At 45.8% G+C, this 26,144-nt stretch overlaps 1 protein-coding gene across 4 annotated transcripts in view; it reads left to right on the plus strand.

The window, feature by feature from the left end:
• The first annotated feature begins 7,808 nt into the window (after window positions 1-7,808).
• The window catches only part of SV2B (synaptic vesicle glycoprotein 2B), a 111,589-nt gene continuing 93,253 nt past the window's right edge, over window positions 7,809-26,144 (plus strand). The window contains exon 1 of one of the 4 annotated variants that reach the window (XM_074966500.1): window positions 7,809-7,830. The gene's annotated coding sequence lies outside the window, so the exon portion shown is untranslated. Of the gene's footprint in view, window positions 7,831-23,415; window positions 23,652-25,960; window positions 25,982-26,144 lie in introns of those variants that run through there. The other 3 variants (XM_074966502.1, XM_074966498.1, XM_074966501.1) reach the window with 3 other exon arrangements.

Consider the following 26,144-nt stretch of genomic DNA (forward strand, 5'->3'; position numbering starts at 1 on the left):
CCTGATCTGGTACCACTTGTTAGGGTGGCCCGATACCAAGTGTGAAAAATTGGGACCCTTTTTTGGGGGGCGGAGGTGGTGGTGGTATAGCTGCACAGATAAGACAAAGCCCCTAATATGGGGACGATCCCAATAATATTGGGATGTCTGGTCACCCTACCACTTGCACTAACAGTACGGTCTGGTAGAACCAAAGCCTTCTTTTCCCAAAAATAAAAGGCAGGGTCATTTGGGCTAAAGTGACTTGCCTGACATCGTACAACTAGTCAGCTGGGAATAGAAACCAAGTCTCCAAATCCTAGTCTGATGATTTAGCTACAAAATGAGCTTTCTTCCAGAACCCACTATTTCTGACTGGCATGGAACGCAGAAGCACTGGTAATCCCATGAGAAAGCCCGATGAAGTGATAGCAGGGAGAGAGGCATGGTCTCATTGTCTGAGCATGGGACTGGCAGTCAGTAATTCCCGAGTCCTCAATGCTGCTCTAAGAACTTCTCCAGCAGCCTCAGGCAAGCTCAGCATCTGTGCCCAGTTTCCCATTTGCAGTGATACCTAGCTACCTGAGAGGTTAGCAGGGAGTGATTTCTAAAGTGGCAAATATTATGCCTGTGTGCCCAGAGCATGGAGTTAGGAGATGTTTGGATAAACTTGAGACAAACTCCTGGATGCGAAACTGAACTGAACCTTGGGCGTTTTGCCTCTCAGTGCAAACTCACACCCACTGAGCTTTACTCCTTCTTCAGTATAGGCTTGGTCTATACAGCACTGACCGCAGTTGGATCACAGTCCAGGACACTACTGCAAAATTCAGATTAAAATATATAATAATTAGACTAGTAGATCCATGCAGGATAAAGCTCCTATATGGAAACACTTACCTTTAGAGTTGCTACTATGTATCTTTTCACCCCATCCTCCCTATTCAGGACAGTACTTTAGTATGTACATAAGTGCTTTGCTGTATCAGGGCTCTCAAAAGTGGTTTTGGATATATACCCAGATCTGAATCTATGGGTATGGGTTGGGCAATATTTCCACTCTATGATAATCACAGAAATTAGAGATTCTATTCTATATAGGTTCTTATACCATGCTAATCACTATAGCATCTGAACACTTAGCAGAGCAACGTGACTGCACTTCTGTCATGTAGTATTTGTTCTCTCTCGCTCATGCACACACATGTTATATATGTTTATGTTAAAGACACTCCCCTTGCACTGAGAGCAGACAGTGGTGAGTTAAGCCCCAAGTTCTAATCCCTGGGCATTTGTATTGGGTGGATTGTAAATGATTCATAACCAGAGCACTGAGTAGGTGTACCCTGTCACTGCTGGGGGCATAGAGTTATGTAGAAGATAACAAAATAAAATGTATTTGCTGGGAACAGACAACATCTGACAAAAAGCGCTGGTGCAACACAGACCCCACAGATAGAAAGAAAAGCTGTCACCAGCACATGGCCCTTTAAGATCTGCTAGTGAAGGGAGAACAATGCCTCACATGAGGCAGCTCCAGTTCAGCTTTTCCTCTTTAAAAAGGAAGAGAAGGTTTAAGGAAGAAGCAAGAATAGTGATCTGGTAAAGCTGGCATTGTAAACCTGTAGGAAATCACAGCTTGCCTGGCAAGGCGCGAGTTAGCTAAAGGTGGCTAGAAGGTGGAAGACCTACGAGGGAAGAGTGACAGGATCATCTGCTTACATCGACTATCTGTGTGTACAACTAGAGGCATTCAAGTGCAATTTTCTACTTTTAAGATCCAAAATTATAAGGAATTATATTATTGTTTTCGTCATTATTGTTCTCTAGAACCTGATGCCTGAGGATCTCAAAGCACTTTACAAACCTTAAATAGCTGAGCTTCACAGTGTGTCTATGAAATAGGTAAGTATCATCATCCAACATTATAGACAGCGAAAGAAAGGTGGAGACAGTTGAATGACTTGGCAAAGGTCACACAGCAAGTAAGTGGCAGAACTAGGAATAGACGCAGGATAGCTGGATTCACAATCCCATGTTGTAACCATAAGAACATATTTCCATCATTCATACCATGTGCTATTAATTATTATTATTCTCTTATTAGCCTTTCAAGAATTTAAACTGTGTCTTCAAACAGCAGATATTCCTTTAAGGTTCTGCCCTTGTTACTGCTGCCTTTATTTATGCTCAACTGTCCAGAGCAGCTGAGAAAACCTGAGAGAGGCCAGTACTAAACGCAAGCATCAGGTCATGTGACCGAGACTGCCTGCATCTGCTTCACAGCTGTTAACACTGCAGAGTCGCCTTGTACCTTCAGGCAACCCAAGAGGAGAATGGGTAATGTGGATAGAGGATTGTGGGATGGTTGTGGCTAGACTCTCTCCATGCTCAACAGTCATTAATTTGGTCCTGGCAGGGAGGAAGTGACAAGGACAGCACAAAGAGTAGAACATCTAAAGTTTGTGCACAGTGTTGTGAATAGTTTACACGCTTGTCAAGCTGTTCAGTAAACAGTGAATGTCTGCAGCCAGCTGTAATTTAACACAGTGAGATCACTCTAATATGAAGAGCAAAAGACTATTTTTTTCTCCATATGGATAGCTACACAAAGCTTCATTGACTTAAACATTTCTCATCAGTTATGGGGACAATTTATTGCCACATCATCGTAACATATTCTGTTTTGTATTTTAAAGGTGGACATGGCACGGGGACCATCCTGATTTCCAGTTTCAAATTGGACCTAAAATTATTAAAACTCTTGGCTATCAGAGGGATAGTGCCCATTTGGGGGCATTTGTGCAGTTATTGTTGTTTACTTGCTTAGCACCAACAATGTGCTCAATGTTGCATGGGAGAAAAGTAAATACAGTCCCTGTCCCAAAGAAGTTACAAGAGACACAAACAAAGTGGCTCCCATTGGGTTGAGTCTGTTGGTGAGGTTATTCTATGAGTCTCCAACATGATCTATCTGAGATGCTGGCCATGGTAAGCACTGCAGAAACCTAAGCAGCAGAAGTATTTTCCTACATAGGTCTTTGACCTACACCCCCTCAAATGCCGGTCATACAGAGCACCCATGAGAGCTAGTGAACCGATGTCGGGGGCTCTTGGGGCATGAATCGGAGGGCTGGGAAGGATGGAGTGAAACACCCTGGATCCAAACATTCTCAAATTTTGCCAAAATTCAGAGCTGGATCAAGATCAAATTTTTGTGCCTCAGGCTCATCCCTACATTTTAACCAAAGTTGTTGTAAAGACATCATTAGAGGACAAACAGAGCTAAACTTATTTGGGGGTGTCTAAGTCTCCCACCTCGATGTCCCCTGCCATTATATTTATATTTGTTGCAACCCTCTCTATAAAAGACTGGCAAAAATTCCCTCGGGCACAAGGGAATCCTTCAGATACCTGGGTTAAAATTCCATCCATTTCTGCAGAGGTCTCATGACTTGTAGGCGTAGACTCTGGATTACTTGTAATAATGACCAGGACTGGGAGCTGGGTTCATATCCCTTTGTAGCTGCTACAGTACCGGCATCCCCAAGTGTTAAAAAAGAATCTAACACGTATTATTTTTAAAAATATCATGATTTTTAAGACAATTTCATGAATTTTTGGTAGGCGCTGACTCATGATTTTATTTACTTTCTAATTGTTGAGTCACATTTACGAGCCTTTCTCCTCATCCTACAAATGAAAACTGAGATGCTCACGTAGATTCATTACGATCACCTAGTCTGACCTCTGGTATATCACAGGCCATAAAACTTCCCCAAAATAGCAGCATTTTTGTTTTTAGAAAAACATCCAATCTTGATTTTAAAATGGTCAGTGATGGAGAATTCACCACTCCTTGGTAAGTTGTTCCAATGGTTAATTACTCTCGCTGTTTAAAATTTACGCCGTAGTTCCAGTCTGATTTTGTCTAGCTTCTAGCCACTCTACTGTTTCATACCTTTCTCTGCTAGACGGAAGAGCCCATTATTAACTCTTTGTTCCCCACAACGTAATCACATGACTCCAGGTGTTGGGGTTTTCGGGAAGTACCTAACTTCACAAGGCTCAGGATAAAATTGTGAGAGTTGGGAGCGCTACTTCTATGACCTTGAGCGCTGCTGAGCACACTGGCTGCCATAGGGCATCACCATTCATTTCTTGACTAATAGCCATTGATGGACCTACACTCCGTGAACTATCTAATTCTTTTTAACTCCAGTTATACTTTTGACCTTCACAACATCCTCTGGCAACGAGTTTCACAGGTTGACTGTGCATTGTATGAAGAAGGACTTCCTTTTGTTTGTTTTAAACCTGCTGCCTATTCATTTCATGAGGTGACCCCTGGTTCTTGTGTTACATGAAGGGGTAAATAACACTTCCCTAGTCACTTTCTCCGCACCACTCATGATTGTACAGACGTCTGCCATACGTCCCCTTAGCCGTCTCTTTTCCAAGCTGAAGAGCCCTGGTCTTTTTAACCTCTCCTCATACGGAAGCTGTTCCACGCCCGTAATCATTTTTGTTGCCCTTCTCCAATTCGAATAGATCTTTTTTGAAATGGGTTGACCAGAACGCACACAGTATTCAAGATGTGGGGGGTGCCATGGATTTATATACTGGCATTATGATATTTACTGTCTTTTTATTTATCCCCTTTTCCTAATGGTTCCTATCATTCTGTTTGCTTTTTTGCCCACCACTGCACATTGAGAAGATGTTTTCAGGGAACTATCCACAATGACTCCAAGATCTCTGTCTTGAGTGGTAACAGATAATTTATGGCCCACCATTTTTTGTATAGTTGGGACTATATTTTCCAGTGCGCATTACTTTGTATTTATAAACACTGAATTTCATCTGCCATTTTGTTGCCCAGTCACCCACTTTTGTGGGATCCCTTTGTAATTCTTCACAGTTAGCTTTGGACTTAACTAGCTTGAATAATTGTGTATCATCTACAAACTTTGCCACCTCACCATTTACCCCTTTTCCAGATAATTTATGAATATGTTGAACAGCATTGGTCCCAGTACAGATCCTTGAGGAACTCTGCTATTTACCTCTCTCCACTGTGAAACCTGACTATTTATTCCTCCGCTTTGTTTCCTGTCTTTTAACCAGTTATTGATCCATGACAGAACATTCCCTCTTATTCTATGACTGCTTACTTTGCTTAAGAGCCTTTGGTGAGGGAGTTTGTCAAAGGCTTTCTGAAAGTCCAAGTACACTATATCCACTGGATCACCCTTATCCACTTGTTTGTTGACCCCTTCAAAGAATTGTAATAGATTGGTGAGGCATGATTTCCCTTTACAAAAGCCACAGTGCACTCTTACCCAACAAATTGTGTTCATCTATGTGTCTGATAATTCTGTTCTTTACTATAGTTTCAACCAATTTGCCTGGTACTGAAGTTAGGCTTACTGGCCTGTAATTGCCAGGTGTTTTTTATAAGTCTATGTTACATTAGCTATCCTCCAGTCATCTGGTACAGAGGAGGATTTAAGTGATAGGCTACATACCATAGTTAGTAATTCTGCAATTTCATATTTGAGTTCCTTCAGAACTCTTGGATGAATACCATCTCATCCTGGTTGCTTATTATTGTTTAATTTATACATTTGTTCCAAAACCTCATCTCAGTCTGAGACAGTTCACCAGATTTGTCTCCTAAAAAGAATGTCTCAGGTGTGGGCAGGGCCGTCCCTAGGGGGGTGTGGGGCCTGGGACATAGGTGCCGAGTTTCCAATCTACCGGGGGGTGCTCCCCGCCCACTCTGACCAGGCCCCGCCCCCACTCCACCCCTTCCCCCAAGGCCCCACCTCCACCCTGCCTCTTCCTTCCTTCACCTCTTCCCTGCCCAGTTCCACCCCCTCCCCTGAGTGCGCTGTGCCCTTGCTCCGCTCCCCTCCCTGCCAGTGCCTCCTGATGCAGTGAAACATCTGATCCCCTGCAGGCGGTAGGTGCTGAAAGGGAAGGGGAGGCACTGATCGGCAGGGCCTGTCGGTGGGCAGGAGGCGCTGGGGGGAGGGGGAGGTAATGGTAGGGGGGGCTCCTCCTCACTGCCTCCCCGTTTGTCTTCTCACCCCGCTTGCCTGCCCATCTCCCGCCTCTCCTTCCCACCCAGCTCCTCACGATTTTATCGAAGCACGGGGCCCCCCAAAGCATGGGACCCGGGGAGGAGTCACCCCAATTCGCCTTACCCAAGGGACAGCTCTGGGTGTGGGAATCTTCCTCATATCCTTTGCAGTGAAGACTGATGCAAATAATATATTTAGCTTCTCTGTAACGGCCTTGTCTTCCTTGAGCTCTCCTTTCGCAACTTGATTGTTCAGTGAGCCCAGTGATTGTTTGGCAGGCTTCCTGCTTCTGATGTACTTAAAATATGTTTTTCTGTTAGTTTTTGTGTCTTGCTCGTTGCTCTTCAAATTCTTTTTTGGCCTGCCTAATTATACTTTTTCACTTGATTTGCCAGAGTTTATGTTCCTTACTTGTAAAAGGAAAGAGGGATGAAAGGAACTGAGCTTCCATTTGTTCCACACACGGAAGTGGGACTAAATTAATCCCTAGTGTAAACCCTGTTTTCTTTGATGGAATTACACGGGGGATGAATTTGTCCCAGAGGGAGCAATTTTAAACATCATTAGCAGAAATTCTAGTTGAAAAATTATCAGCTGATCCCAGTTGGCCCACTAGGCTTTGGAACAGAGCTAGTCAGCTAGTTTCCTGCAGGCCGTTCGTCCCATTTTTGGTGAGAGGTAAGTTAAAGGCACCTGGGGCAGCTTGAACGTACAACCCCCGGACATGTATTGCAAACATGCATATGGAGACGCAAAGTGCAGGCCTCTTTCCCTTGGCTCCACCTCCTTTTAGTATGGCCACGCCCCCTCCCAGTCAACTTTGAATGTGTTGTGCACAGCCAAAACGCACCCCTGGCCTCCGGGTGATGCACAAAGGGGCAGCATTAGCCCATTTCTCTTCCCATATAACCTACCCTGTTTTCCTGGGTGTGCTGTGCAAGTTAGATCTTTCTGGCCACTCGTGCACTATACAGCTCTCATGGGTCCATCAGCACCATGGGCTGTAGGGAAGGCAAACAGTGGCCTGTGAATGGCTGAATCAGCAGAGGAATTCTGACCGTTACCATCCCACCTGGCTGCTGTCTTGTACTTTCCCTCATTAAGTGGGAGATGGATGATAAAAGGCCACAGAGAACTGTTAACGATCTGCTGTGTTTGTCTAGGCCGAGCTTATGTTCTCACAAGAGCATTTTTGGGGTCAGTTCATTAAAAGGAAAAACAACAGAAAACCAGGATGAAAACACGTTATAGATTTGCTCAGGCAAAACTTTCCCAACCATTTCTAAGCATCTGCAGGCAGTGGACACACAGGGATTAAAAAGAAGAGTTTAGAAAAGAGTCCAAGAGGGCATTCTGCATTAGGTCTGCCATGTATGGTCAGGCCAGCCAAGAGCAAAATGTCAGAGATTTTAAGCACTGTGAGCAGAGCCCCTCCCTCCCTCTCTCTTTCTATTCTACATAATGAAGCTCAGTGCCTAGAGAGAAGCACAGAAGCTGATTGTTTTCAGTTCTGGGAAAGCCTGAGCATTGGAAATGAAACATCCACACAGCTGGGCAGATGCACACATGGTGGAGGGAGATGAGGGGACCGTGGTATGTGCTTAGGTCCCCAGAATGGCGGATAAATTCTGCGAAGTCTCCCTGGAATAATAATAAGAGGCTGCACACAAAAGTGCTTGAAACAAGGCAAGGAGTTGAGCTGTGAATCCCCTACAAGCTGTTGGAGTGAATTCGTGGCACTGCAGACCATTTGCCTGGTTCTAAGGTGAGTGCCCTTATGAAAAAAATCTGAAGGATCAGGGCAGTCTGGCTGAGCCTGTTGCTGACTTCTGAAATCTTCTGACCAGGCAGGAAAGTCATAAGGTGCAGAAATTGAATGTATTTTTTTGTACAGGTGCCAATCATATATCCCAAGGCTGAAACAGGGCTGTTGGGATCATCTAGTCTGACCTCCTGCGTAATACAAGCCATAGAATGTCCCCCAAATAATTCCTAGAGCAGCTCTTTTAGAAAAACATCCACTATTACCTTTATCACCCAAACTTGTTATCTCATCAAAAAAGATATCAAATTAATTTGACAGCATCTATTTTCCATAAACCCATGTTAATTGGTCTTAATTACATTACACTTCTTTAATTCTTTATTAATCATGTCGTGTATCATCCGCTCCATTATCTTGGCTGGAATCTATGTCAGCTTGACAGGCCTGGGTCATCCCACTTACCCTTTGTAAAAATTGGCATGTTAGTTTTCTTCCAGTTTTCTGGACCTTCCCCAGTGCTCCAAGATTTATTGAAAATCAGCATTAATGGTCCAGCAATCAACTCAGCCAGCTCTTTTAAAACTTTTGGATGCTCATTATCTGGACCTGTGATTTAAAAATGTCTGACTTTAGTAGCTTCTGTTTAATATCCTCCAGAGATAAGAGTGGAATGGAAAGAGATTGATCATCACCATATGATGAGACAATATCATCTGTTTTTCCCCCAGATGCAGAACAGAAATATTTATTGAACATTTCTACCTTTTCTGCATTATTATGATCAGTCTACCATTTCCATCTAGTAATGGACCAGTACCATTGTCAGGATTCTTTTTGTTCCTAATGTATTTAAAAACTCTTTCTTATTGCACTTAACTTTACTGGCCATAGATTTCTCCTTGTGTCCCTTGGCTTCCCTGATCAATTTTCTACAATTCCTAACCTCTTATTTAAATTTATTACTATCAACTTCCCTTTTCTTCCATTTATTATATATAATTTTTTATGGTTGTCTTCACTTCCCCTCTATATCAGGCCATTTTTTTTCACCAATAAGCCTTCTTCCTTGATTGTGTCATTTGATGACCATGAGTCCATCCCTCTCCCTCTCTCTCACACGTGCTACCTATGTTGATTTGAATGTAGATGTTACTCATATTCCCAAATGAGGAACTTTCATGACATTTAATGTGAGGTTAGAGAATTTTATCCTCATGAAGGAATTGGGAAATCGTATTTTATCAGCCTGTGGCCTAATATTCCAAGGACATCCAAATAAAATACACCTGTTATCTGCTAGGTATCTGGTTACATCCAGGTAAAATACACCTCCGCACTGCCAAATGTTCCAAGGAGAGCTCACCTGTTGTGCTGAGAACAGCTGGAGACAGTCTTGATCCAAACACAGCCAGGCAAAATGAACCTGCCTTGCTATTGAATATTCTAGCTTCATCTGTGAGCAGTGCACACACTCTGTCACATCCAGGAAGAACATGCTTGCTGGGTGATGCAGGCACAGTATCCTTGAATCCAATGGACTGTCAGTAGACTGTTGGCACCACGCGGGTGCAGTGGAGGATCAGATAAGAGCCAGGAGTGAAAGACTAAGGCCCCAAGATTACTTAGGAGAACTTAAGAGCTCCAGGCTATTGTATCCTACATGTTGAATAGTGAGCCTGGACTGATACCACAATCCTTCTTATCCCTATTATTACTCAGCATGAGTTCATAGAACTCACAGGTGTGCTACACGCTGCACAGTAAAACACATGGGAATGCTGGGTGTAAAAGTTGGGAACTCAGTCACAAGTCCACAATTACTCAATTTTTCCCTTTATTTATACAGTTCCGTACATAATTATTGTGACTTAAAGCGTCTGGACTTACATTTATGCCAGATAAATAATAACAGACAAGACGGAATTGGTAAGCACATTCTGAAGCACCAGGAAATCCTTTCACCTTTTATGACAGGTTTCAGAGTAACAGCTGTGTTAGTCTGTATTCGTAAAAAGAAAAAAGAAAAGGAGTACTTGTGGCACCTTAGAGACTAACCAGTTTATTTGAGCATGAGCTTTCGTGAGCTACAGCTCACTTCATCGCATAGCAATATGCTATGCATCCGATGAAGTGAGCTGTAGCTCACGAAAGCTCATGCTCAAATAAACTGGTTAGTCTCTAAGGTGCCACAAGTACTCCTTTTCTTTTTTCTTTCCACCTTTTATGATAGTCATTTCCTTCTCTGAATCCCTTGGTCTGGTCCTTCAGTCCTGGGGCTGGTGTTTCTCCACTTTGAGCCCATGTTCACTGGAGGCTTTTATACATTTCTGCATTACGCATTACTTAATCTTTATCCAATAGGCTTCCAGCATGTCAACCCTTTGGGTTTTAGGTAACCTGTACGTTATGCATGTGTAACGCTGATAGACCCTGGGCGGGATCAAACCTAGTGCCTCTGGAGTTTAGTGTATGAACCTCTACTGCAGGAGCTAAAAGCCAACTGGCTGTTAGCTAAGGCTGCAGAGCAGACTCATTTTCTCTCTCTCTCTCTAAGTGGTCTTGGTGCCACTAGATGGGACAGAACCCCACACCCAGGAGGTGTGTGGGTTACACACACACACAAACTTCAGTTGCCCAACTTCTGCATTTTTCCTGCTGGGTTTACAGTTTTCTGGATTGAGTTGTCCTGGGTGACCCTGTGTCTGAGCCTTCCCAGAAAAGGGAATTTTTATTTATCATGACATGTTTGTGTATCTCTCACTTACACCTTCCAACACAACATGTTGCTTATCTTGCCAGCAATAATATCATTTTAAATCAGGGATCAGCAACCTTTGTCATGTGGCCTGTCCGGGAAAGCCCCTGCCGGGCCGGGCCGGTTTGTTTACCTGCCGTGTCCTCAGGTTTGGCTGATCACAGCTCCCACTGTCCGCGGTTCACCGTCCACGGCCAATGGGGGCTGCGGGAAGGCGGCCAGCACACCCCTCAACCTGCACCGCTTCCCGCAGCCCCCATTAGCCTGAAACAGCGAACCCTGGCCAGTAGGAGCTGCGATTGGCTGAATCTGTGGACATGGCAGGTAAACAAACCATTTTTTTTTTTACAAATCATTAAAATATAGCTAACGAAGCTGTTAATCTTACCATTTAACATTCCTTCATTTTATATTTCAATATTGTATGTCAGTATATGTGTATTATCTCCTGCTACCCTTTCATCTATTAGAAGTATATGTGTGAGGGTGTAGCTTTGGAAAATATGATGGTTCTTTAATGTGTGACAAAGTTCCTGCTCTACCTTGGTGGGTCTTGTGTTTATTGGCGGATTTGCTCGCCTTGGAGCTTCACGGCAGCCCTCAGCTTGGCTGTTTTTCTGAATTCACAGTCCAGGTCGACTCCTCCTGTGTCTGACCAGGAGTTAGGAGGATTTGGGGGGAACCCGGGCCCGCCCTCTACTCCGGGTTCCAGCCCAGGGCCCTGTGGAATGCAGCTGTCTAGAGTGCCTCCTGGAACAGCTGTGCGACAGCTACAGCTCCCTGGGCTACTTCCCCATGGCCTCCTCCCAGCTCCTTCTTTATCCTCACCATAGGACCTTTCTCCTGGTGTCTGATAATGCTTGTACACCTCAGTCCTCCAACAGTCTGCGTTCTCACTCTCAGCTCCTAGTGCCTCTTGCTCCCAGCTCCTCACACGCACACCACAAACTGAAGTGAGCTCCTTTTTAAAACCCCGGTGCCCTGATTAGCCGGCCTTAATTGATTCTAGCAGCTTCTTGATTGGCTGCAGGTGTTCTAATCAGCCTGTCTTAATTGTCTCCAGAAGGTTCCTGTTTGTTCTGGAACCTTCCCTGTTACCTTACCCAGGGAAAAGGGATCTACTTAGCCTGGGGCTAATACATCTGCCTTCTATTCCTCTCCTATAGCCATCTAGCCCGACCCTGTCACAAATGTCAACATTTCTTATCTTCTTTTAACATGGGCTTTTCATTCAAAGTCCAGTTTTGTTTGTGGATCATTGCAAAGAAACTTCATTAGAAATTTCCCTGTGAAGGCTTTTTGAAAGGTGTCTCAATTTTAGGACCTTGATATTTAGTTGCTTTTAATGGTACCCGAATAGGAGACAGGCCCCTGTCCTGAAAGGCTTACCATCCAAATGGTGGACTTGATAGACAAGGGAGGCTATCACATGGCCCACAAAGCAGAGGATCCAGACGGGAGCTGTTATTCAGGTCAGGCACATGTACCGTGATGGTTCAAACATTGCGTTCTTCATGTAGGTGTAAATGCATTCATTTCTTGTAGTGATGTTGCAAAAATAGGTTCTTAGGAGTGACCTGAATCAGGCAAGACATTTACCAACTAGTTTGTCTCACAGGGTGGGACCTGGGGACCTCACCACAGTCTCTGATAATGCCCTTTCAGCGGGGGTTGGGCACTTGGGGGAGTATAGATTGTTTCTTGCTGGTTTTTTGTCCCATGCTTTGTCTCATAGAAACCAATCTTCTGGAGTGCGAATTGCAGGACTGTTTTCTGATAGCTTTGCTCTATGATCTGCAGGCTACTAACATTGTAGGGCTTCTGCTAGGAGCAGCAGAGTGGTGAAGGAGGGCAGGAGCTGTGAAAGAACCAGTTATGGCTCCTGGATTGTCTTCCCCAGCCCAGGCACAGCTTACAGCAGCCTAGTGGCTGCTCTAACTTGCACAGACGGGCTATAGTCTCTTAGAGACATGTGCAGGGGATAACTAGAATACAACATGCTTTGGCAAATTCCTTGCCACCCACCGCCCAAACCCCCCAGAACTGGATTTACTGGCTCACTGGGGAATCCCTGGATGGCTAGAGTATACCCAGCAGGGTACTTGCAGGGGGTTTCCATTCCTGCTGCACTGCTTTGACCTGCATAAGGGGACTAGATTGGGGCAGAGATTAATTGGATTTAATTAAAATGGTTGAAACGTAACAAGAAATAGTCCATTACTGGGCAGCAGCAGACTCTTCTTTAATTGTGGGATTTACCACTTGGATACTGTGAGGAAGGGGGCTGTACAAATGTCTGGACAACAAGATGCAGTCCATAAGCCTTGTGGCCTGAAGTCTACGAGGGAAGGGAAGTGAAGCAGTACCTCATTTAAATATCAACTGTGTTCTCTGCCGTATCTCATTTACATTTCCACTGTGTTCTTTGCTGTCATCTCCGGGAGAGCAAGGGAAGTCAACTGAGTGAGGCAGTACCTCATTTACATCTTAATTGTGAATAGTTTGAGGACATTAGGGTATAAATTGGCTAAGTTTTGTAATTGGGGCCGATATTTTAGAGCCATTTCAGCAACACCTAGATGAAGTGTGGGTGACAGGATCACGCTGATGAAATTGATATTTGCTGAAGTTGGGTAAGAGGGAAATCCAAAGTTTAAAGAGAGGAACAGTATGTGCTCCTGGCTTGCTGTTGAGGCTACCTTGCTGGGCGGGAAGGACTGTAATGTGTCCTTTGGGTCTTTGATCCTCTTCTAATGAGCTGTTTTGGCTTTATATGGACAGAGCTCAGCAGCGGTTCCAGTTATCTAGCCAGTGATAAGCAGAGGTCAGAGCCCAGAAGCACTTCCAGTTATCTGGAGAGCTGTGGACAGAGAAAAGCAACAGTTGGGCCAACCCACAGCTGCCAGAAGGAGTGGGAGTAGAGGAGTTTGCAGCATCAAACCTACATTATATCAGCCTAAAAGTTCTGGTGAGGCCACCCTGTCCTAGAGGTTGAAATGGTTAGAGCAGCACAGGTGGAAGAGCCCCAGATCTGCCTAAGAAACAGAAGTTCTGATTTTTCTAGATTCCTGGAACCACAAACGGTGAGTGAGGAAGTTGGGGAACTGGGAGTGGGGAGCTGGGAGGCAGAATAAAGTGCATTAACCATTCAGGATCCAAGTTGCAAATGGAATCAAACTAGGGAAGGAAATCCAAACCCCCTTCATCTTCGAGTAAGTTCCGATTCCGATTCACGCGTGAATCCAAACCCCTCAGCTCTGTCCTGATTCTGTATAGTACATCCAAAGAGAAACGTTGCATCCACACTTTACTCTTGAACCTCGGTAAGTGTGAATCTGGAGCTGAACTTCTCAGCTTAGGCCCATCTCTGATTTTCACAGTGACCTTCTTGAATGTTGGCGAGATGTCAACACGAGCCAGGGCCTAGCCTCAGAGACAGGGCTAGTGAGGGCTGATGACAGTTGTGTATTAGGACAGGCCCATCCAGATGACTCAAATGTACAGAAATAACGGCTTGTGGCCATCTGGTGACATGGTAATATGGTGCTTCCCACACTACTGTACTTGCTGACCTCTTGATTATATTGTGTCCTAGTAGGTTATTATGGAATGGATGCATTACTGACCTAGACAGCTCCACTTCTTTTTTGGAAGTGTATTGAAGTTATTATGAACTTGATGAATTTACTGTGGCCTGTTTCATGTCTAACATTAAGCAGTGACAGCCTGGGCACGGGAAGACAGAGCATTCGGCAGTAGAAAGTGGCTGTATCTCTTCCAAACCCAGTTCATTTGCTGCCATCTGCTGTAGAAAGGATAGCATAGCACTCCATGTCCAGCCCAAAGCCTGCAACGATTTCAATGGACCTACAAATCGATGGGCTCTTTACTCTCCTTTCACCTTTCTGCTAGGAATAGAAGAACTGGCAGAGTTTGGGCGGGGGGGAGGGTTGTGAACCTCTCAGAGGATTGTTTTTGAGTCCAAGCATGGGAACCTTTTCTCTCGTCATTTAAGCCCATATTATTTTAAGGTAGAATTGGTTCAAACAAACAAACATGATTTTCCAGCGAAAGGGGCAGCCTTTGCTCTGGTTTAGGGAGAGAAGACTATTCCCAAAGCTAGGCTGGGATGAGTTGGGTACCCTAGATCTGGTATTTATTATTCTAGGTTGATATTTCTCCCTCTCCCCCACCCCTCTTTTTTTTTAACCTGTGTGATCACTGGCTTCTCTCTCTCTTCTCCTTACTTATTTTAGACTCTTCTCGAAAAAAGTGCAAACATGACCATCCTAGAATTCAATCCCTGAATATGGAACCTGAGTGTCTGAGTGGTAAAAAAATATCTGCTGATCCCTAAAACCCATTTCTCAGATCATCTGAAATCGCTCCATCAGCCAATTTTCCTGGTGCACCACGGTTGGATCCCTTAATATGTCCCAAGACGTTAATGGTCCTCGTCCTTCTCCCCCCTCTACCCCCACATTACCCTGCTCCAGGTTCCAAACGTGAGCCACAATCTTTTCTGCACTAGGATTAAATGGAGTTCTAACCCCTTGGGCCAACTGGGGTTCCACGGGGAAGCCAAGTCCACATTAAACACTTTATATTCTATTACAGCTTTAAAAGAATTTGCAAGGCACTCAGAGCATGAGGCCAGTGCTCCTGTGGACCTTATCAGGTGCACAGGGAGTGAGTGTACACTTTGGACTATGGAATTTATACATGCTGTTTGCTATATTTGAGAAGCCAGCAGAGGTTCAAAGTCCTGGAGACTGAAGCTTTTTCTGTTTTTTCCAGCTTTTACTGAAGGCGGAGAGAAACTCCTAAGACAGGGATCGGCAACCTTTGGTATGCGGCCCGTCAGGGAAAGCCGCTGGCGGGCCGGGCCGGTTTGTTTACCTGCAGCATCCGCAGGTTCGGCCGATCACAGCTCCCACTGGCCGCAGTTCCCCAGGCCAAATGATATTCTATTGTTTAACAATGTGATTAATCGCAATTTATTTTTTAGAGTTAATCGCATGAGTTAACTGCGATTAATCGACATCCCTACATGCAGAGCGTTACTTTGGCTGCTGTGACAATCAGGGAGTCGTATCAAAGGGAAACTGATGGGCTGATTTAAGGAACCAACATTAAGCTTTGTGAAAGCGGGGTCTTAGAACAGGGTCAGAAAAGCTCACCATTTCAATGGGAAATGCAGAGTTTGTTCAGATGAATTTCTCACCCAGTATTTTCCTCATTGTTTGTCCCTCTCTGGAGATGTCCTCTGCCCCTATTCAGCAGATCAACTTAACGAAAAAGGAATCAAATTTTATTCTTCAGATCGTACCCTGATCACCACTGAGGTCAGGAAGGTTTCAGAGTAGCAGCCATGTTAGTCTGTATTTGCAAAAAGAAAAGGAGTACTTGTGGCATCTTAGAGACTAACCAATTTATTTGAGCATAAGCTTTTGTGAGCTACAGCTCACTTCATCGGATGCATCCGATGAAGTGAGCTGTAGCTCACGAAAGCTTATGCTCAAATAAATTGGTTAGTCTCTAAGGTGCCACAAGTACTCCTTTTCTTTTTGAGGTCAGGAAGGAATCCTTTCCCCCATGTTCACCACTGAGCAACTGGCCAAGTGCATTATAGTTATTTTCATCTGAAGCATTGGCCATTGAGAGGGGGGTGGAGCAGTTAATGGAGCAGTGTTCTGATTCACTCTGACAAAACCCGTGTTCCAATATATTTTCTTTTCACTGTACTACTGGGTCTAGTGGCATGAGGGCACATTGCATGGCAGTAATGCCATCACAGGGCTGGGGTTCAGGTGCTCATTTCTTCAGCTGTGAGTTCTGAAGCACACGCGAAACCCCCAAGTAATCTTGTGAAGCATTTGAAGCTCTGATAATTTTCCCCTGAAACCTCTTGCGTTGATATTCTTCCCTCTGGATGGCGATGCTGCACAGGGCACTGATTTGTTTAGCTCCCTCGCATTTAATTGATTGCCGTTGGATTTTCTCTTGTAATTTGGTTGCTGCTCTGGGGAGTGATGATCGCTTGGTAGCAAGACTTCCCATGCACATGGACGACAGTTACGTTGCTGACATCTAGAGTTTTTAGCCCGTGCATTTTACCGGTATCTGACTGCAAATGGGCAGCAAAAACATCATTAGATATTATACTTACCTAGCATTTTACATTGTATTCATCATTATCTTTACTACTACTGCTACTGCTAAAGTCTAACAGTGAATCCAATCCAACATTGCCCTGTACTATTCCCTATAGTAAAGGCTGGACTCTGGCTTTCTGAAGCAGAGTTTCATTAATAGTGGTGGTGTTGGGAGGTGGGACTGTGAGGGTTAGCGTCTGAGTGGTAGCGGCTGTAAGAATTCTGCCAGCAGAGACTAGCAGCAGGCAGAATGGCTCCAGGGTGCTGAGGGACCAAGCCTGGATGCGTCAACTGCTACACCTTGAAAATGGTGCAATGTCCACTCCTACTTGGGTCAACCCTTGAGCGCTTGTGGGACCCCATGTGCCACACCTGCCCCTGGGATGTTGTGTGCCACTAACTTGTCCCCACCATGCCTCCCTCTGGATGTTCAATCTACCTGCTCCCAGGGCGGGGGGCAGGGGGGGGGAATTCTTGCAGCATCTGCTATGGTAAGGTTATATGCACTCAGCTTGGTGACTGCTTGAGTTAGCACCAGCCTGCGTTGGTAGGAGCAGAATCAACTTTTGGGTGGCTCGTGAAGCAATTTTGGCCTTGCTTCCCCTACGTGTCTCCTTGGTAGGCTTGCAGTTGGCCTGGGGATTGTGGGGAGGGTCTGTGAGGAGTTCAGTCCAAACTGAACTGACTCATAATATGGGCTGGGGGATGTGTGTGCCTTACCAGCCTCTTGATGTAGAAGTGGTACCTGGCTGCTTGACACTTTCCACCCGAACTATTGGTTTATATCCAGTTCTGTTTTCCAGGCCCTTATCATCTCCCCTCTTTTTCTATAGCAATACCTTCCCCTCTCTGGTCTTCCTGCCCTTCCCTCTGCTCCATTCAAGCTACACCTACTAAAATCATCCTCCTAGCTTTCTGTTCTGACCGTGTCACCCTCCACCCCCTTTCAGTCTTCCACTGGCTCCACCAGTCCAGTGCATCAAATACAAGGTTATTGTCCTTATCTTTAAAGCCCTTCACAACTTAGCCCCCCACGTACCCCCGCCTTGTATCTTATCGCATTGCTCCACCAACGGTGGCAGCTTTGGCCACCCATTTGACCTCTTCTCCCCCAAGCATTGTCACATTTTCTTCCACGCTGCCCCTTGTATGTGAAACATCCTCTCTGAGCTCATTGGTGAAGCCTCTACCCTCCTTCAAATCCCTTCTCAGAGCATCTCCTGAGATGCTTCCAGGAGACGTTAACAGAGTAGCTATGGTGGTGGCCAGGAAGGACTTCTCAGATTTAGCTTCTTCATCTTGTGATTTATCATTAATTAAATAAAATTGGCAGAATGGCCTGCTGAGCTACTTGCTATTAATATTGTTTCTCTCATTCTCCCTCCTCTGTTGCTCCTGATGGCTACACCCACTTGCTGTGGCTTGTCTTAAATGGGGTTCCGATCCTGTTATACAGCTGAATAATTTCACTCATGTGTAAATGATCAGTGATGGCCGGATCGGGGCCTCAGAACATAAGCTTCTTGGAGCAGGCACTGTATTTTATTCTGAGCTTGTATAGCATACTGGGGGCCCTGATTGTGCCTGGGATTGCTACCACATCCCCACTGTAATTGTAATAATAAAATGGGCTAATTTTACTTTTTTTTTTTTATTTAAATGAAAACTAGTGCCCTTTTTACAAAAAGAGAAAGTGGTAAACGCTGAAACAGATAGGAATTGGGTGAATTTCAGGGCTTTGCATGGTTTTGATTCCCTGGCCTTCTCTGTCTGAAATGCAAACTAGCATCCCTCTGTCTCTTAATCTTTATGTTTTTTTACAGAAATAAGATTTAAGATTATACATAGATATGATTTGCTAAATGCACAACAGACAGCCTGTCAGGGTTCCTTCCCCACTCTGAACTCTCGGGTACAGATGTGGGGACCCGCATGAAAGACCCCCTAAGCTTATTCTTACCAGCTTAGGTTAAAACCGGGTCCACTACCATCACCAAGCGATTTAACAAAGAATCAGGGAAGAGCCCACTTGGAGACGTCCCCAAAATATCCCCCCAAGTCCTACACCCCCTTTCCTGGGGAGGCTTGAGAATAATATCCTCACCAATGGGTTACAAAATGATCAAAGACCAAAACCCCTGGGTCTTGGAACAATGGAAAAATCAGTCAGGTTCTTAAAAGAAGGATTTTATTAAAAAAAGAAAGGTAAAAATCATCTCTGTAAAATCAGGATGGAAAATACTTTACAGGGTATTCAGATTCAAAACACAGAGGATCCCCCTCTGGGCAAAAACCTTAAAGTTACAGAAAACAGGAATAAACCTCCCTCTTAACACAGGGACAATTCACATAAAACAAAAGACAAAACTAATCCGCCTTGCCTGGCTTACCGAAACTGGTTGCAATATTGGAGACTTGGATTCGGATGGGTTGGAGAAGATGGATTTCTGTCTGGCCTCTCTCAGTCCTAAAAGAGAATGGCCACAGAAACAAAGAACCCAAAACAAACCTTCTCCCCGCCCCCTAGGTTTGAAAGTATCTTTTGTCCCCATTGGTTTCTTTGGTCAGTTGCCAACCAGGTTATTTGAGCTTCTTAACCCCTTACAGGTAAGGAGGAATTTTAGGCTACTCTTATGGTTAAGACACGGCCCGTACAACTGCCCCTGACTTAGGGGGCTCAGCACCTCTGAGTGTCAGGCCAAGTACTCCTGCCCCTAGCAACTTACAGCTTATGAGCATCATGTAATGTTTAATTGCAGTATGCCGGAGTGTAAGTGATAGCTCCAGTGGGTTCATTAAATACGCATTGCCTTTGTGTTTTCTGCTTCATACTTTTGCTCTAATTATCTCTCTTTTGGTTGACATGGTACGAGCAGGAGGTCACTCAGCTGCCACTTAACTTCTTTTGCTGCTTTTGTTTCCACAGTAGGTTTTCACAGAGGGTTGGAGCTAACATGGTAGAGGGCAGGCACAAAACTTGCTTTGTTGTGCAGCAAAGACACAGGACTAATACATCTCCCAGGAGTGCGGTCACAAGAGAAATTGCCAGAGTAGGAACATGGGTCTCAAAGGCGCGAGGGGTTAGCTAGGATGGGGAGGAATGACACAGACCTTTGTCATTAACATTTCCTCCACGTTTACTTAAAAGAGCCTGAGCAGCATTAATGGTCATGCTGTGGCACTGTGCTTTGTTGGATGATTTAGCCATACCTCCAGCCGTGGCCCTGTATCCCTGGCTGTGCCACCCGCAGTGCTCCTGAGTCCCTAGCGATGCTGCTGGCAGAGATATTCTGAGGATACCTTTGTCTCCCCTCAGTGCAGAAGTAAATGGAGTAGATCATCTGCCAGGAGCAGTTGTGTTGATAATTGATTTTCAGTGGCTTTATAATAGTTTCTCTGGCTTACACTGCTAAATAGAAAGACCTCGGACCCCCAGCCTGCCCTCTTTGTGGGCTTCAAATTCCCTTTGATGTCACTGAGCCTAGAGAGTCCATGTGGAATGCAGAATCAGGTTCCCTGCAAATACCATATGGCATTAGAGAAAATGGGGCTGTCCTTGTCCTTGCCCCTGTGCTTTGCTCTTTGAGGTACCTGCATCCCGCTGGCAGTCATTAACACAGACAGTAGCTTCGCATTCCCACCTGGAGTGCATGTGTAAGTAGGAAACAATGATGCTCACAATGCAATGGAGGAAAATGTCTCCTGGATTTTTATTTTCCAGGCAGCCTCCTTCTGAGTGGCATTAAAATGGAGTTAGGAGCGCATGGCTGGGACAATTCAAGAGCTGACTTCAGGAAAATATCAATTACAGAAGGTGCTGCACTTTCTGCATGTGACTCACGCAGGCCGTGGTGGAGCTGACACGCAAACAGACTGAATGTGCTTCGAGGAATGAATGCGTTGGGGAAGTCAGAGGCACAGTGACATGGGAACAAAATGGCCCTCAGTGCGGCTGCAATAGATTGGCTTGCAGAACACTGCTCTCTAGTCTAAAGGCCTCGTGACCTAGCCTTTTGCTTCTAATAGTATCATAGAATCATAGAATAACAGAGTTGGAAGGGACCTCTGGAGGCCATCTAGTCCGACCCCCTGCCCAGAGCAGGACCAATCCCAACTAAATCATCCCAGTCAGGGCTTTGTCAAGCCTGACCTTAAAAACTTCTAAGGAAGGGGATTCCACCACCTCCCTAGGTAACACATTTCAGTGTTTCACCACCCTCCTAGTGAAAAAGTTTTTCCTAATATCCAACCTAAACCTCCCCCACTGCAACTTGAGACCATTACTCCTTGTCCTGTCATCTGCTATCACTGAGAATAGTCTAGATCCATCCTCTTTGGATCCACCTTTCAGGTAGTTAAAAGCAGCTATCAAATCCCCCCTCATTCTTCTCTTCCGTAGACTAAACAATCCCAGTTCCCTCAGCCTCTCCTCATAAGTCATGTGTTCCAGTCCCCTAATCATTTTTGTTGCCCTAGTAATAAGCATCAGTTGACTTCTAAAGCACCCCCACTCCAAAGGGATCAGTGCGCTGTGCAATGTAAGAAATGCAAATTAAGCGAATGCGTTGCACACACGGGAGAATAAAAGGGAACTGCACATTCAAATGTAATGCTCTGTTTCTAAATGGGAAGGTGCAAAAAACCGCAAGGCCCCGAGGTGCCTGGGGGTTCAACACACCTGGTGTGCCCAGTCCCAGAAACTGCACCTGCAAACGATCAGAGCTGGATATAGTTTGCAGGCCCAGCCGTACTAAGGGAGGCATTTTTTAAAAAAAATTTGTCCCTGAGATTCAAATCAGATGAAATGAATAGAATGAGTCAGCTGCAAAATAAAGGACAAAAGAGAGAGAACAACAACAACAAAAGGGAGTGGAGGGTCAGGGTTTGAAGGGAAGGGGCTGGGAGTGGTCAAATTAATAATCAATAGATCTCAAAGCACTTCACAAAGGAGGGTAGTATCAGTAACCCGATGTTACAGATGGGGAACTGAGGTGCAGTGACCGGCTCAAGGTGATGCAGCTCACCAGAGGCCAATCCAGCTCGCCTGTGTTCCAGCCCAGGGCTCTCTCCACTAGGCCATGCTGCCTGATGCAATAGAGAGGGGTGGCTTTAAGGCGTTTTTTTAAAACTAGGGCTTTGTGGTGAAACCCCATCCGGGAGCAGCCCGTGGCCTCCCTCTGGCTCTGTGAGGGCACAGGCAGCTCGTTCTGTGCAGCCAGGAGCTAGCAGAGAGTCTGTGCGTGTGTTATTCCTCTGTCAAAACCTTTCCTTCTGTTACCTGACACTGGATCTGCTGCGGATCCCTTTCCACAAGAGGATGGGCTGGGACAGAGATTCGGGGGGGGCGGGGAGTGAGTTCCACACACTAGCACCCCCATGGCACACCCACTGATCTCTTGCTGAGCTGAGATACGATAGCGGGACTCTAGGAGGTAGGTGGTGATTGACCAAAGATACCTCTGCTGATGAGGTTCAAGGGGAGGCCAGCATTGGTAATGGGTTCAAGTGCTGCACAGAGGCCTGTGAAGTTTTAGCTCTGGGTGGAAGTTCTGGAGTTTCAATGTAGACAAGCATCCAAAATGTGGGGGCTTTCTTCTCAGCTTACATGGAACTTTTGGGAGTGGAGAGCCAGCTGGTGAAGGCAGATTTCCCCCCCCCCCCCCCCACTGATGATGGATCGCAGCCCTTCCAGGCGCTATCTGGCCTGGCAGTGCCCCAGGGTCAGCTACTCCTTCAGTGTTGGAGGCCATTTGGAGGGTAATTGCAGAATTGCTCCCTTCCAACCCCAACCCCAGAGCAATACAGTGAAGCTCTTCTTGCACTGGTTTCAGAATAGCAGCCGTGTTAGTCTGTATTCACAAAAAGAAAAGGAGTACTTGTGGCACCTTAGAGACTAACCAATTTATTTGAGCATAAGCTTTCGCGAGCTACAGCTCACTTCATCGGATGCATTCAAGCTCACGAAAGCTTATGCGGAAATAAATGTATTAGTCTCTAAGGTGCCACAAGTCCTCCTTTTCTTTCTCCTTGCACTGATACCCTAAGCGAGGACAGTTCTGTGCTCTGTCTCCCAATCAGTAGAGCAGGTTGATGCCCCATGTTTGTCCCTTCCCAGTCTCCTTATCACTTTCTCGCTCCCATCATCCCCATTTCTCTTGTCTTCCCCTTCACCAGGGGAAGGAACTTGTCTTCTGGTTGCCTGGCACTCCCAACAGGGGGCCTGGGTTCCTATGGCACAGCATCATCTGGCCACCCAGATTCTCCCTGGCATGTTGGAGGCAGAAGGGGCTTTCAGCTGGACAGCGTCCTCTGGCAGTGGAGCAACGTGGCACACAACAACAACAGCCTCTCTGATTTGGGCCGAGAGCCACCCCTGGAAAGATGGCTCCAGATGTGGTGGTGGCCAGCAGCACCAGATATGGAGGTGGAGGAAATAATAACGTGGTCGCCCAAATAAAGCAGCAAGGAAACATCCTGGAGCCTATTTAAGTCTAGAGCCAAAATATGTGTCTGCGTTATAACAGTAAACATATTCCCCTGTGTAACCAAGAACTCTCCTAGAAAATCTTTAATGTTCAGGCGGAGGTCTGGTTACTTTATTACCCTCATTAAATTACACAAGCTTTTCCTTTCTCTCTCTGCCTGCCTTGAAATCTCTCTCTCTCTCTGTCTTTGCACACTCCCTCTCTCCCTCCCTCTCTCTTTCTTGCTGTGGGGGCAGTGATGCAGGTATGACACAGCCCTGTTCTCCCTCCGCTGGGATCCCCTCTGGTGCATCAGTAACATGCACTGGCTGGCTGGACTGCATCATTGTTCTAGGAGACTCCTGTGCAGTGCAGCCCTCTTTCTTGGAACTCCGGAGCAGGACTGAGCACAGAGCAGCAGCAGAAGCAAATAACTTCACATTACAGGTAAGAGCAAGTCATTTCTCCTGCTATTGTAGAAACAGACAACAGACATTTTACAGGGATAGCTAATGGCTGATGGGAACCTCAATTCGCAACATTAGTCAGCTGAGTGCCCGGCTAACAGCTGAGGGCTGTGAAGAAATAGGGAAACCAAATGAAATAAAACAAAAGAAAAATGTCCCTGAAAAGGAGGAGGCTCAAGGGCACGAGCTCAGCAGCCTGGCTGGGATGAAGTAACAGGGATTGTAGGGTACTTTGTTATTGTAACTAGATCATCAGTGTCAGAGCAGTCAAGACCAAAACAATAATTCAGACTAACACCGGTTCCCTCCCTGGCTCTGTTTATCCTCTCCTGGGAGTGGTAATGAGCTGCAGTTTGTAGTTTTCGCTACCTTGAAGGTGCCCAGGCTGAAGCGAGACAGGGTTATTTTAGGAGGACAATTAAAATACCTGCTGATGGTGTATGTCTGGGGAGAGGGTGTAGCGGCGGGCTGTGCATGCGTGAGGTGTGTATAAGTGGGGTGTGTTGTATATGCTTGGGGGGGGTGTACAGATGTGTTTGTTTGCATCTGGCTGAGTCGTGTGTGGGTTGTAGGGTCCCCACTCTCCCCTGCCCCGGGCACAACACAGCAAATCCGCATGTTAATTGTCCTCTTTAAATAATCCTGGCTACCTTGAGGGATCATGAATGTAGCTCAAACTAAAATCAGCAGCTGGTTACTTCAGTCAGCAGAGAATAAAGGTAGCCACTGAGGGCAAGGTAAAGATTTTCAGTTTGAACTGTGGCTGTAATATATCTTGGTTTCTCTGACGCAGCTGATCTGGTTAAATAAACCTCTGAGTGTGTGTGTGTACATGCGTATGTGTCTGGGGACAGGTGCTGTTCAGCAGAGATTTTCATATGTAGACTGCAATAATACAGTCCCTCATACTGAGATCCCATAAAAACTATAGGCATGAACTGGATCCATCACAAGGCTCCTTGACGTGTGTGCCCATGGCTCTGACCAAACCAACAGAGTGATTGTAGCAGAGCTGGGAAGAGGGGACCTGGACTGTAGCGCTTTCTCCTGTGTGCAAAGGGGAACCCCGGGTGGGTTTTGATCAGGTGCTTTTCACATGACACCTGAATACATGGGCTCAGAGGGCTTTCTTCCCATGGAAAGCCGAGGCAGAAATGAAAGGCAGGTAGGGAGTGAGGGATGTTCCTGGCAGGGCTTTAAAATTGCTGCAAGCCATACCTATCCAGGCTCCTATTTCTTGTCACTTGCAAGAGGAGAGAGAAAGAGTTAATCCCATTGCTTGGCTGGTCAGATTTAAATATACTATAGTGCTGCATTGTTCACCTCCTTGTGAAAAGACCCAGACACATGCCTGCTCCTCAGCTGGCAATTAACTCTACCACTTCTGCAAGAATTGCACATCAGGCTGCCAGCTTACCCTGTCAATCACTGGTAATCCAGACAGGTAACCCCCTCCCACAGGATACATGGGCAGGGGGCTTTGAGGAGAGGAGACCGCCTAGAGTTTCCTCCAGAGTCTTCCGCTGGGAGGAGCAGGGTCGCCCTCCACCCTTCAGTGGAAAAAGGAAAGTGTTTGCCCCCAAGCACTGCAGATCTGAGGATCCTCTACAGTCCTGGGCCATCTGCAGGAGGACCCTATTCTTCTACTGGCTCCTCACAGATGGGCTTTGGGCTCTGCTGAGCAAAGGGCCATTGGGATGTGTCACTCTGATGGTCACCTGGGCCTACAAGAATGAAAGTCTCTTACAGCCTTCCCTGAATGCCTTCCTTGTGCAGGGGTATTTGAAAATGTAGGTTGCCCTGTGGTATGGGGGTTTATGCATCAGCTTTGCCAGTGTCTCTTGCCTGGCTCCTGCATTAGGCTGAGCATCCTCAGCTCCCACTGAAGTTAACAGGGGTGCAGAGGATTCAGCAACTTGCAGGAATTGCTCAACACCTCACAAGGTTTTGTAACAAGTGTCTGATTCCCCAGTTGCATTTCCCCGGGCTGGCTGGAGACCAGTCCATTGCCAAAAGGAAATATTGCATTTGTTTGGGATTTATCCACCCAGAACTGATGAATCTTCATCATGCTTCTTTTTTACAGAGAGTTTGAGGGGTCTTTCAGCCAGCAGGCTGGGAGCAGATGCCAGAGACTGGGTTGCATTTCTCCAGAATTCTGACCATATAAGAGTGACCTCTCGGAAGCATTACTAGGACCGCTCATTCTCCTTTAAAAATAGCAGACCACGGTAGAAGCTGGTCTCCTTTCCTTAGCCAGGCTGGAAAAGGCTGATGTTCAAAGACCTATGGCTGGAGATGAGACTTGAGGTGATGCCCCTTGTTTTTCTGAAAGGGCTGAAACAATTATTGTGGGTACCCTGGGAATGTTACCAGAGCGTCACTGCTGTACAAACAGAAAGCCACCAGGCAGTGAGGTGCTTATCTGGTTTGCCATTCAGCTCCCTCAGTTGGCAGGGGACATGTTATTTGC

This window comes from Natator depressus, chromosome 10 (assembly GCF_965152275.1).
Source record: "Natator depressus isolate rNatDep1 chromosome 10, rNatDep2.hap1, whole genome shotgun sequence".
In the NCBI taxonomy this organism is placed as follows: domain Eukaryota; kingdom Metazoa; phylum Chordata; order Testudines; family Cheloniidae; genus Natator; species Natator depressus.